Source organism: Salvelinus fontinalis, unplaced genomic scaffold (assembly GCF_029448725.1).
Source record: "Salvelinus fontinalis isolate EN_2023a unplaced genomic scaffold, ASM2944872v1 scaffold_1206, whole genome shotgun sequence".
Taxonomy (NCBI): Eukaryota; Metazoa; Chordata; class Actinopteri; order Salmoniformes; family Salmonidae; genus Salvelinus; species Salvelinus fontinalis.
Genome location: NW_026601415.1, coordinates 41,762 through 52,714, shown reverse-complemented (window position 1 = coordinate 52,714; position 10,953 = coordinate 41,762). Strand labels below are relative to the sequence as shown.

Below are 10,953 nucleotides of genomic sequence, written 5' to 3'. Positions count from 1 at the left end.
AATGGAATGATTGTTACACAGCTTTCAGGCAACTTTATGTCTTGGGCCTGGATGAATCATTGAAATGCAAGTAATGTTGTGAATTTGTGATTCATAATTGCCATTATAATTTTGAATATTCCATCAAAGTTATTTGTTTTGACAGTCAAAACAACTCAATTTTACGATTAATCACTTGAATTGAGTAACTTGAGTTGACGGAAGTAGCAACTATATATTCTGACCTAAACACTGACTTGTGCATTGCCTAATGCATAATCTATGTATGTTATTGGCCATTGGACTGCTCAGTCAAAACAACAAACTTTTACGATGAATCACTTGACTGGAGTAACTTAAATTCGGAACTAAAACATTAAAAGTAGGCTATAGCTTGACGCATATCCTTACCTTGGACAAGCGTATCCAAAAGGCCTATCCAGTTGTGCGTGAAGATACCTTTAGGTAGATAAAAGCACGGTACGGGTTGAGACACGCTCGGTATTGTGAATCTGTAACACTGCTATAAAAGCACGTTTTCATTTATAATTTACACTGTAGAATGACCTGCAAGCCAATCAGAATCGAGTTTTAAACAATACCGTGGGTTTCATGGAACGTCACAAACATATTAGGCCATTTGCGTCACAGATTAGTCACTGAACATGGGTTTAATAGCTATATTGGCTATATGTACAGTATATGCACATCGTATTGAATTGAGATTACATTTACTGCACCACTGTAATTATGTAGCCTAATCCTATGAGGATCATATGTAAAATGTCAGAATCATAGCACATGAAAACATAATTAAATTGACTGCAGATTATAAAATTCACTGTGACACAATATCAATGTAATTCCAATTAAATTACGTTGAACCAACGTGGAATAAACATTGAATTGATGTATGTACCCAGTGGGAAGTGATCAATTCGAAATGATTGAATACATACAGTACTACAAAGAAAGATATACAAAAATTGCTTCGAAAAGATCGAAAAACTCTAATTTCCCTGGGCCAACCAAACGTAAAATGTATGTACGGATTACTGTACATCGTTTTGGATGAAAGCGTCTGCTTTCAAATCTCTGACTCACACATATGTACAAACTCGCAATGTTTATTTCTGACACTTTCACGTTTGCGGGATTTTGTGAAGTAATTGATGAGCAGGAGAGCTCCATGAAATCAGTGATATGGTAAAGATTGCGACATGAGAGGGAGTAACATTTCTAGCTGAGGAACAATTTTGGGGTTTTCTCACAAAGTTTATAGTTTTAGACTGCAGTTGCAATATGTTTTTTACACAAAAAATGATATCTAACCATACAATGAATACTTTTGTAATTAATCAAACCTTTGACATATATTTTTGACTATTTCCAACGAACAAGCTAGCTATCGAAAAGTGTCAGCGTGTGTAGTTAAATTAGCCTGCTAACGTCTCCATAGCTAGTAGCATGTAATCAGGACATGACCAAACTGTTGCTGAGATAATAGATGTTGAAACTTCCAAGGAGAAAAGAGGCATTGTTGAAACTCACTCATATGCTTGCAGTGTAAAAAAGGGGGGTGAATGCGATTCATAACCGAATACCCCAACCAAGGAGCAGCTTCCATTTGACAAAGAAGCTCTGAATCGTCTGTGGCCGATAACTGAGAGAGCAAGGAAGGAAGGGAAAACGGGATACTTTGCGGGAGCTAAGGCTTTTGTTAATGGAAGGGAAATTCGCGCTGACGCCTAGTTTGTTGACTGCTGGACTTGTCAAGTGAGTTGTGCAGGACTGAGTTTTATTTGCTAATTTGATAAAACTAGATATTTATTGAGGAAAGAGCATTGTTTGTGTGAGCCAAACTTTTTTTATATATATATATTTTTTATGGCAGGGAAATTCGCACTGACACTTAATGTTAGCTTAATGGCTATTCGTTTTTACCAATCTATAGTACAATGTTATTTGGAATTGTATAAATATATATAATTTAGATCAACCACTTACGTGGTGCAAAGGTATGTTTTTATTTGCAACTAGTAAGACCTTTTCTTTTTATGAGAACCCGATTCATGTGAACGTATACAAGTTTAATATTCTTCATATAGTCACTTTGATCGTAAATGTCCATTTCTGTTTTTTCTATTAATGCCAGGGGAATCTGTCATTTTTTGAAAAGGAGATCTTTATTTTTGTATTGTAAGGGTAAGAGTGCCGATTTATTTCATTCAAGAATCTCATGCCTGTTGCACAGATACTGCGTTTTGGAAGTGTCAATGGTGATGATATGAATGACATTTGGTTTTCATTTGGTACTAATCGGTCAGCAGGTGTCCCTATTTTAAAAGGCAACTTTAAGGCTCATATATTGAGTCATGAAGCAGATAATACAGGGAGATGGATTATACTATTGGCAGATGTTAACCATGTTCAATTCATTGTTGTAAATACTTAAGCTTCCAATAACAAGTCAAGTAACTGTATTTTATTTAGAGACATTGAGAGGAAAATAAGTAAAATGATGTCTAAATTTCAATTGGCCAAAGTAATATGGGGTGGAGATTTTAATACAGTATTACATGATAATCTAGATAGATGGCCTCCTATGGATAGCAATTCTGTTTGTGAGATAAGGAATATATGTCTAAGGTTAGGTGTTCTAGATATTTGGAGACATAAGAACCCAGATAAGATTATGTTTACATGGAGTACCAAAGATTTATCTATACAATCCCGTATTGATTTCTGGCTGATATCTGAAGATATTGCTGACAAGGTTGATACAGTCTCGATTGAACCATGGATTTTAACAGACCACAACGGGATCTCAATAAAGATAAATATGCATGGTTTGTCAACCCAAAAAAGTTAAAGGTTACTGGAAAATGAACAAGACTTTACTAGAGAATGAAGTATTTAAGAAGGAAGTAGCAGGAATGAATGATAAATACAGGAGTTGTGCCTGTGTTATGAATATGTTTGGGAGCTAATATATATTATACTGGGAGCTAAGGAAATTTGATTAAGGCTTTTGGCTATTTCAATGGGAAAAGAAATTGCTCGTGCCAAGAGAGAGAAAGAATATGACATCATAAAGGGAATAATGGATTAAACTAAAAAAAGGGAACTAACTAATCAGGAATTACTGGACCTATCGTCATTGCAAATGCAGTTAGATTGTTTCTACGAGGAAAAGACCCGGGGAGCGTTTGTAAGAGCAAGACGATTAAAGATATTTCTTTAATTTAGAAAAAAGGCCAGGCGAAAAGACTTCCTTCCATATGTCAATTAATGATTAATAAATAATACTCCCAATGAAAATCCAAAAGAAATCTCTCAGCATGTTTCCCAGTTTTATCTGAATCTGTATACATCAGCCCAGCCAACTTCCAATATGGATCTTTTCTTAGACAATGTAGCAAAGAAGTAGCTAAGAAGATAATGATTTCAGGGATTTTTGTGATGAGTTAGCTGAAATTGAGATAAGACTGTATTAAAAGCCTTAAGGACAATAGGTCCCCTGGAAATGATGGTTTAATAAGCGAGATTGATAAATAATTCAATGATAAATTGATTCCTTTCATTCTTGCTATGCTTCCTGTAATTAAGGTGTAATTACTATGATTCAATGAACATGGGTGGGGGAATATTTGTGTGACGACCTAAAATGGGGGCAGAAGCTCACCAGCACCCCATCTTATATGTCCAACCACCCTGAACGTCAGACTCTATTGAAGCACATACAGTGGTGTAAAGTACTTAAGTAAAAATACTTTAAAGTACTACTTAAGTAGTTTTGGGGGGTATCTGTACTTTACTATTTATAGTTTTGACAACTTTTACTTTACTACATTTCTAAGGAAAATAATGTACTTTTTACTCCATACATTTTCCCTGACACCCAAAAGGAATCGTTACATTTTGAATGGCTAGCAGGCAGGAAAATTGTCAGTTGGATGTACTGCCAAATTCTCTAAAATTAAGTTGGAAGCGACTTATTATAGAGAAATGAACATTCAATTCTCTGGCAGCAGCTCTGGTGGACATTCCTGCAGTCCGCATACCAATTGCACAGAACTTGCACAGAATTGCTCAGAACTTCAGACGTCTGTGGCATTGTGTTGTTAGAAATATGCACATTTTAGTGGACTTTTGTCCCCAGCAAAAGGTGCACCTGTGTAATGATCATGCTAGTTAATCAGTTTCTTGATATGGTGCACCTTTCAATGTGGATAGATTATCTTGGCAATGGAGAAATGCTCACTTTTTTTTTTTCGGCGTACAGAACATTTCCCGGGACCTTTAACTTCAGCTCATGAAACATGGGACCAACCTTTTACATGTTGCGTTTTTTTGTTCAGTATAATTTATTACAAATATAGCCGTATACAGTCCTCCAGATATCTGTTGACAAGGACATACATCACTGTGTATTTGTTACACTGTACATACAAAAATGGCCAAACATTTTTTCTTGTTTGTTGCCATTTTCCATTGTTACTAACTTGTACTGGTTAAAAGTATGATTAAAGAAGAAGAAAAACGTGTATTTTTTGCAAACCATGTTTAGTACTTCTAAAAGAGACAATGACAAATTCATGGTTCAACAAGATATTATAGTCATCAAAAGGGTAGAATTTTAGCATTGATATACTTATGATACAGTACTTTACAGCTTTGATTGGTCACAGAATATATGACATGAAGGGGTGATGTAATTATCTGAAACACTGTATATTTGAATAGTTTAGTTAATCAAAAGTGAAGTATGGTTATAGGTCCAATGGGTGTTGTTCATATACCACTCTGACTCAAAATCAATATATTAGATACATACTATTTATCAGCATATTGACAGATTATTACTATCAACTGCTGCTTGCAAGTTATTTTATCCTGTTTGTTTCTTTTGGAACAATGGCAATTAAGTTGATTAAAATTAAGAATAGCTAGATGGGCTACCACTGGTGTCACAGGCATCACAGGTCTTGACCACCATGTTGCGATGCTTCTTTAGGATCACGTTGTTGTTGTCAGCGTAGAAGAGTACAGAGATGGGACTGAGCTTGGTGGTTGTGCAGCACGCTTTGGGAACCTCATCCGGCTTCAGAAGGTGAACCTGCCATTGAAAACGGTAAATCAGACTCATTCACACATGCACTTTCATATAGTCAATGATAATATTCTGTTATAAAAGAGATATGGGTTATTTAAGCAGTAAGGCCCAAGGAGGGGTGGTATATTGGCGATGTACTACAAACCTCAGTGGTTCCTTATTGCTATTATAACACCTACTCATTCAAGGGTTTTTCTTTATTTTTACTATTTATTTAACCTTTATTTAACCAGTAAGGGCTCATTGAGATTTAAAATCTCCTTTTCAAGAGCGTCCTGGCCAAGATAGGCAGCACCAAGTCATTACAAAAATACAGACAAACAACATGAAAAACTACAAGTAATCTAGTAGAAACCATTGAATTCACAAGAGTATAACAAAAAACAAAAACAGCAAATTAAAAACATTGACAGGTCAGGGAATCAGTCTCAAGATCATTCATCAGTGATTTAAAAATACCAATCGGGACAAGTTCTATCAGTTTAATAGTATTTTGTAAGGCGTTCCAAGACGATGGCGCAGGTATCATTTCTGAACAATAAAAATGCCCAAATAAAAAGGTAGTAAACCCAAAATGGCTTAATAAATCAAAGTATACCAGTGACTGAGCCTACGAGTGACTAGAGAAGGGCAGCCAACCCTGGTATACAAAGTGCAGTGGTGCATAAGGGTTTTGCAGTTTTGCAAAATAAATCTCAAAGTACCATGGTAAAGGGTGTCAATTGATCTCAAACACTGAGCGGAAGCATTCATATATAAAATATCCCCATAGTCTAGTAAAGGCATAAATGTAGCTGATACTAGCCTCCTTCTGGCTTGAAAAGAAAAACAGGCCTTATTCCTAAAATAAAATCCCAATTTCAGCTTCAATTTTTTTGTAAGTTGTTGAATATGCAATTAAAATTCCAAGATATTTATATGAGGTTACAACCTCAATCTCCTTGCCCTGACAGGTAGTAATAGGTGAAAGGTTCAGAGGTCTATTTCTTGCTTTAGAAAACACCATTAGTTTAGTTTTGTCAGTATTGAGGATAAGCTTCAATTGACACAAGGTATGTTGAACAGTATAAAAAGCAGTTTGCAAGTTCTGGAAAGCTTTTGTAAGAGACGAGGCACAACTGTAAAGAACAGTATCATCAGCATAAAAATTAAGTTGCGCATTTTGGATATTTTTGTCAAAATCATTTATATAAATAGTGAATAAGAGAGGACCATGTACAGAGCCTTGGAGCACACCATTAAAGACAGACAATATAACAGACATAAGCCCATCAAATTGAGTGCACTGAGTTCTATCAGATAGATAGTTAGCAAACCATGCAACTGCATGCTCTGAAAGGCCTACACTCGACAATCTCTGCCTTAGTATAGCATGATCAACTGTATCAAAAGCCTTAGAGAGATCAATAAAAAGTGAGACACAGTGTGGTTTTTTGTCAAGGGCTTCAGTGATATCATTTAAAAGCTTCATGGCTGCTGTAATTGTGCTATGCTTCTTCCTGAAGCCCAATTGGTACATTGATAAAATAGAGTTAGTAAATAAAAACTATTTTAGCTGTTCACTCACAAGGGTTTCAAGTAATTTCACCAGGGGTGACAGCTTTGAGATTGGCCTATAATTATTAAAAAGAGTTGGATCTCCCACTTTTAAAAGTGGTAGGACAAATGCTGATTTCCAGATTTTCGGAATATCATTACATTCCAGGGTTAGATTGAACAGATATGTAAGTGGTTCAGCTATGAAATCAGCTGCCAGATTTAAAAAGCAGGGATCCAAATGATCAAGACCTGCAGGCTTTCTCTGATCTAAGGATTTCAGGGCTTTAGGTACCACCTGCACTGAGAATGGCAAAAAGCAAAAAGTTTGACCAGCTCTCACTGGTTCATCCACACAGGGTTGTACAGAGACAGAGGACACTGGTTCGTCCACACAGGGTTGTACAGAGACAGAGCACACTGAATCAAACAGCCTACCAGATGATACAAAGTGCTCATTGAAACAATTCAGCATTTCAGTTTTGTCATATACAACAAGAGAGTCCTTCAAAACACATGACGGTAATTCAGTAACATTACTGTTACCAGACATAGACTTAATAGCCTTCCAAAACTTTCTAGGGTCATTCAGGTTATCAGTGGAAACAGACATAAAATTTTCAGACTTGACCTTCCTGAGAAGAAAAGAACACTTTTTTTGTAACTGCCTAAAAATAAGCCAATCAGCAAAAGAACATGATTTCCTTGCTTTAGCCCAGGCTAGATTACGGTCGTGAATAATACAAGACAGCTCAGAAGAAAACCATGGATTATCCCGCCCTTTAACCCTGAACCAGCAGAATGGGTCATGTTTGTTTACTATTTGGAAAAAAACATAATTAAAGAATATCCAGGCAGTTTCCACATCAGGGATAAACTCAATCTTGCTCCAGTCAAAATAAAACAAATCATGAAAGAAAGCCTGCTCATTAAAACACTTCAAATTTCTCTTACGAATAAAACATGGGTTTGTCTTAGGAACCTTAGTATTTCTAACAGCATAATGGTCACTTAAATCATTACAAAAAACACCAACCGCAGAATATTTATGTGGAACATTTGTTAATATCAAATCAATCAGGGTAGATTTATCTGGGCATTTAAGATTTGGGCGAGTGGGTGAGTTAATCAACTGGGTAAGATTCATAGAATTACAAAACATTTTTAAATCATCAGACACTGGTTTTAACCAACACCAGTTGAGATCACCAATCAAGATTATTTCACTGTAAAGAAGTTTAGACATAAGGTGCGTCAAAGAAGAAAATGCTATTTTCTACATTGTTGAATAATAGTGTAGACATCAAAACTATGAAATAACACAAATGGAATCATGTAGTAACCAAAAAAGTGTGAAACATATCAAAACATATCATACTGTATATTTGAGATTCTTCAAATAGCCACCCTTTGCCTTGATGACAGCTTTGCACACTCTTGGCATTCTCTTAACCAACTTCACCTGGAATGCTTTTCCAACAGTCTTGAAGGAGTGCACACATATGCTGAGCACTTGTTGGCTGTTTTTCCTTTACTCTGCGGTCCTACTCATCTCAAAACATCTCAGATTGGTTGAGGTCGGGGGATTGTGAAGGCCAGGTCATCTGATGCAGCACTCCGTCACTCTCCTTCTTGGGAAAATAGCCCTTACACAGCCTGGAGATGTGTTGGGTCATTGTCCTTTTGAAAAACAAATGAATTCTCCTGAGTAGCGCTGTGGTCTAAGGGAAGCTGTTCAGTTAGAGATCCTGGTTGGAGTCCAGGCTCTGTCGCAGCCGGGCCGCGACCGGGAGACCCATGGGGCGGCACACAATTGGCCCAGCGTTGTCCGGGTTAGGGGAGGGTTTGGCCGGCTGGGATGTTCTTGTCCCATCGAGCTCTAGCGACTCCTGTGGCGAGCCGGGCGCAATGCACACTGACAGGGTTGCCAGGTGTTGGTGTTTCCTCCGACCCATTGGTGCGCCTGGCTTCCGGGTTAAGCAGGCATTGTGTCAAGAAGCAGTGCGGCTTGGCTGGGTTGTGTTTTGGAGGACGCACGGCTCTCGACCTTCGCCTCTCCCGAGTCCGTACGGGAGTTGCAGCAATGAGACAAGACTGTAACTACCAATTGGATACCACGAAAAAGGTGTAAAAGTAACAAACAATTGTTTTTATTTTTTTATAATAATTTATTTAAACAAATGATAGTCCCACTAAGCCCAAACCAGATGGGATGACGTATAGCTGCAGAATGCTGTTGTAGTCATAGTGGTTAAGTGTGAATTCTAAATAAATCACAGACAGTGTCAACAGAAAAGCACCCCCACACCATATACCCTCCTCCTCCATGCTTTATGGTAGGAAATACACATGCAGAGATCATCTGTTCACCCACACCGCATCTCACAAAGACATGGCAGTTGGAAACAAAAATCTCAAATTTGGGCTCCAGACCAAAGGACAAATTGATTGTGTTTCATGGGCCAAGTAAGTCTCTTCTTCTTATTGGTGTCCTTTAATAGTGGTTTCTTTGCAGCAATTCAACTATAAAGGCCTGATTCACACAGTCTCCTCTGAACAGTTGATGTTGAGATGTGTCAGTTACTTGAACTCTGTGAAGCATTTATTTGGGCAGCAATATCTGAGGCTGGTAACTCTAATGAACTTATCCTCGGCAGCAGAGGTAACTCTGGGTCTTCCATTGCTGTGGTGATCCTCATGAGAGCCAGTTTCATCATAGTGCTTGATTGTTTTTGCAACTACACTTGAAATATTCCATATTGACTGACCTTCATGTCATAAAGTAATGATTTCTCTTTGCTTATTTGAGCTGTTCTTGCCATAATATGGACTTGATCTTTTGCCAAATAGGGCTATCTTCTGTATACCCCCCACCTTGTCACAACACAATTGATTGTGTCAAATGCATTAAAAAGGAAAGAAATTCCACTTTTAAGAAGGCACACCTGTTAATTGAAATGCATTCCAGGTGACTTTCTCATGAAGCTGGTTGAGAGAATGCCAAGAGTGTGCAAAGCTGTCATCAAGGCAAAGGGTGGCAACTTTGAAGAATCTAAAATATATTTGGTTTTGTTTAACACTTTTTTGGTTACTACATGATTCCATATGTGTTATTTAATTGTTTTGATGTCTTCACTATTTTTCTAAAATGTAGAAAATAGTAAAAATAAAGAAAAACCCTTGAATGAGTAGGTGTTCTAAAACTTTTGACCGGTAGTGTAGAGCCTTCAGTGCTTTTTTTCCCTTGTCTGAAATTGGTCAAAATGTCCTCCAAAAGACTTTATAGCCCACTGTGGAAAAGACTATACTTTCAGGAGTTAAACAACACAATAAAAAAATCACCTTGTTTGTCTCATTCTTCCAATCTAGCTAGTGACTTTATAAAACACAATATTTGGTATTTGTATTTTATATTATACCAACGATATAGGAAAGCATCTGGTAGCAAAATAGCCAAAAACATAAAATTAGTAATTCATTCAAGGTTATCAATAGAACATTGTCAGAAAATAATAATCTAAACACAATGTCTCTACCGTATATGGTTGAAAAGTTACCGATTTACTCTGAGATATAACCTCACAACACCAAATATGGAACACATACAACCAAGTGCGGTGCAGTCTAAACTAGTAATGGTCACAGCAAACTATCATTATTATTTCATCAACACTGTCAAGTACAAGTATATGAATGTTATAATATTGTAGAGAACAAGCTAATGATTAATTCTATGTAATTTCTAATGACATCAGGCAAAGAAAACGATGTTTGGACATGAATTTCGTAGCTCCCTCTTGAATTGACCCTTTTTCTCTCTACATTGTATAGCAAGTAAGTGACTATATAAAAATAATATATGTCATTCATCAGACACTTTTATCCAAAGCGACTTACAATAAAACCTGCTGTCGTTTATGTATGGGTGGTGACGGGAATCGAACCCACTACCCTGGCTTTGCAAGCGTCATGCTCTATCATGGTCATGGGTGCACCTCAGCCACGCTCAAGGTCCTAAACGATATCTTAACTGCCATCGATAAGAAACAATACTGTGCAGCCGTATTCATTGACCTGGCCAAGGCTTTTGACTCTGTCAATCACCACATCCTTACCGACAGACTCAACAGTCTTGGTTTCTCAAATGATTGCCTCGCCTGGTTCATTAACTGCTTCTCCGATAGAGTTCAGTGTGTAAAATCGGCTTCCTGTAGCCTGGGCCTCTGGCAGTCTCTATGGGGGTGCCATAGGGTTCAATTCTTGGGCCGACTCTTCTCTGTATACATCAATGATGTCGCTCTTGCTGCTGGTGAGTCTCTGAT

The 10,953-nt window shown here is 37.3% G+C and overlaps 1 long non-coding RNA gene across 1 annotated transcript; it reads right to left on the bottom strand.

Moving 5' to 3' along the window:
• Position 1: 1 nt before the first annotated feature.
• Positions 2-1,620, bottom strand: LOC129848821 (uncharacterized). The gene is made up of 3 exons (XR_008758569.1): positions 1,531-1,620; positions 391-438; positions 2-47 (listed from the first exon to the last, which is right to left on the bottom strand). It is a non-coding gene; the product is annotated as an uncharacterized LOC129848821 (long non-coding RNA).
• Between the last annotated feature and the right edge of the window lie 9,333 nt (positions 1,621-10,953).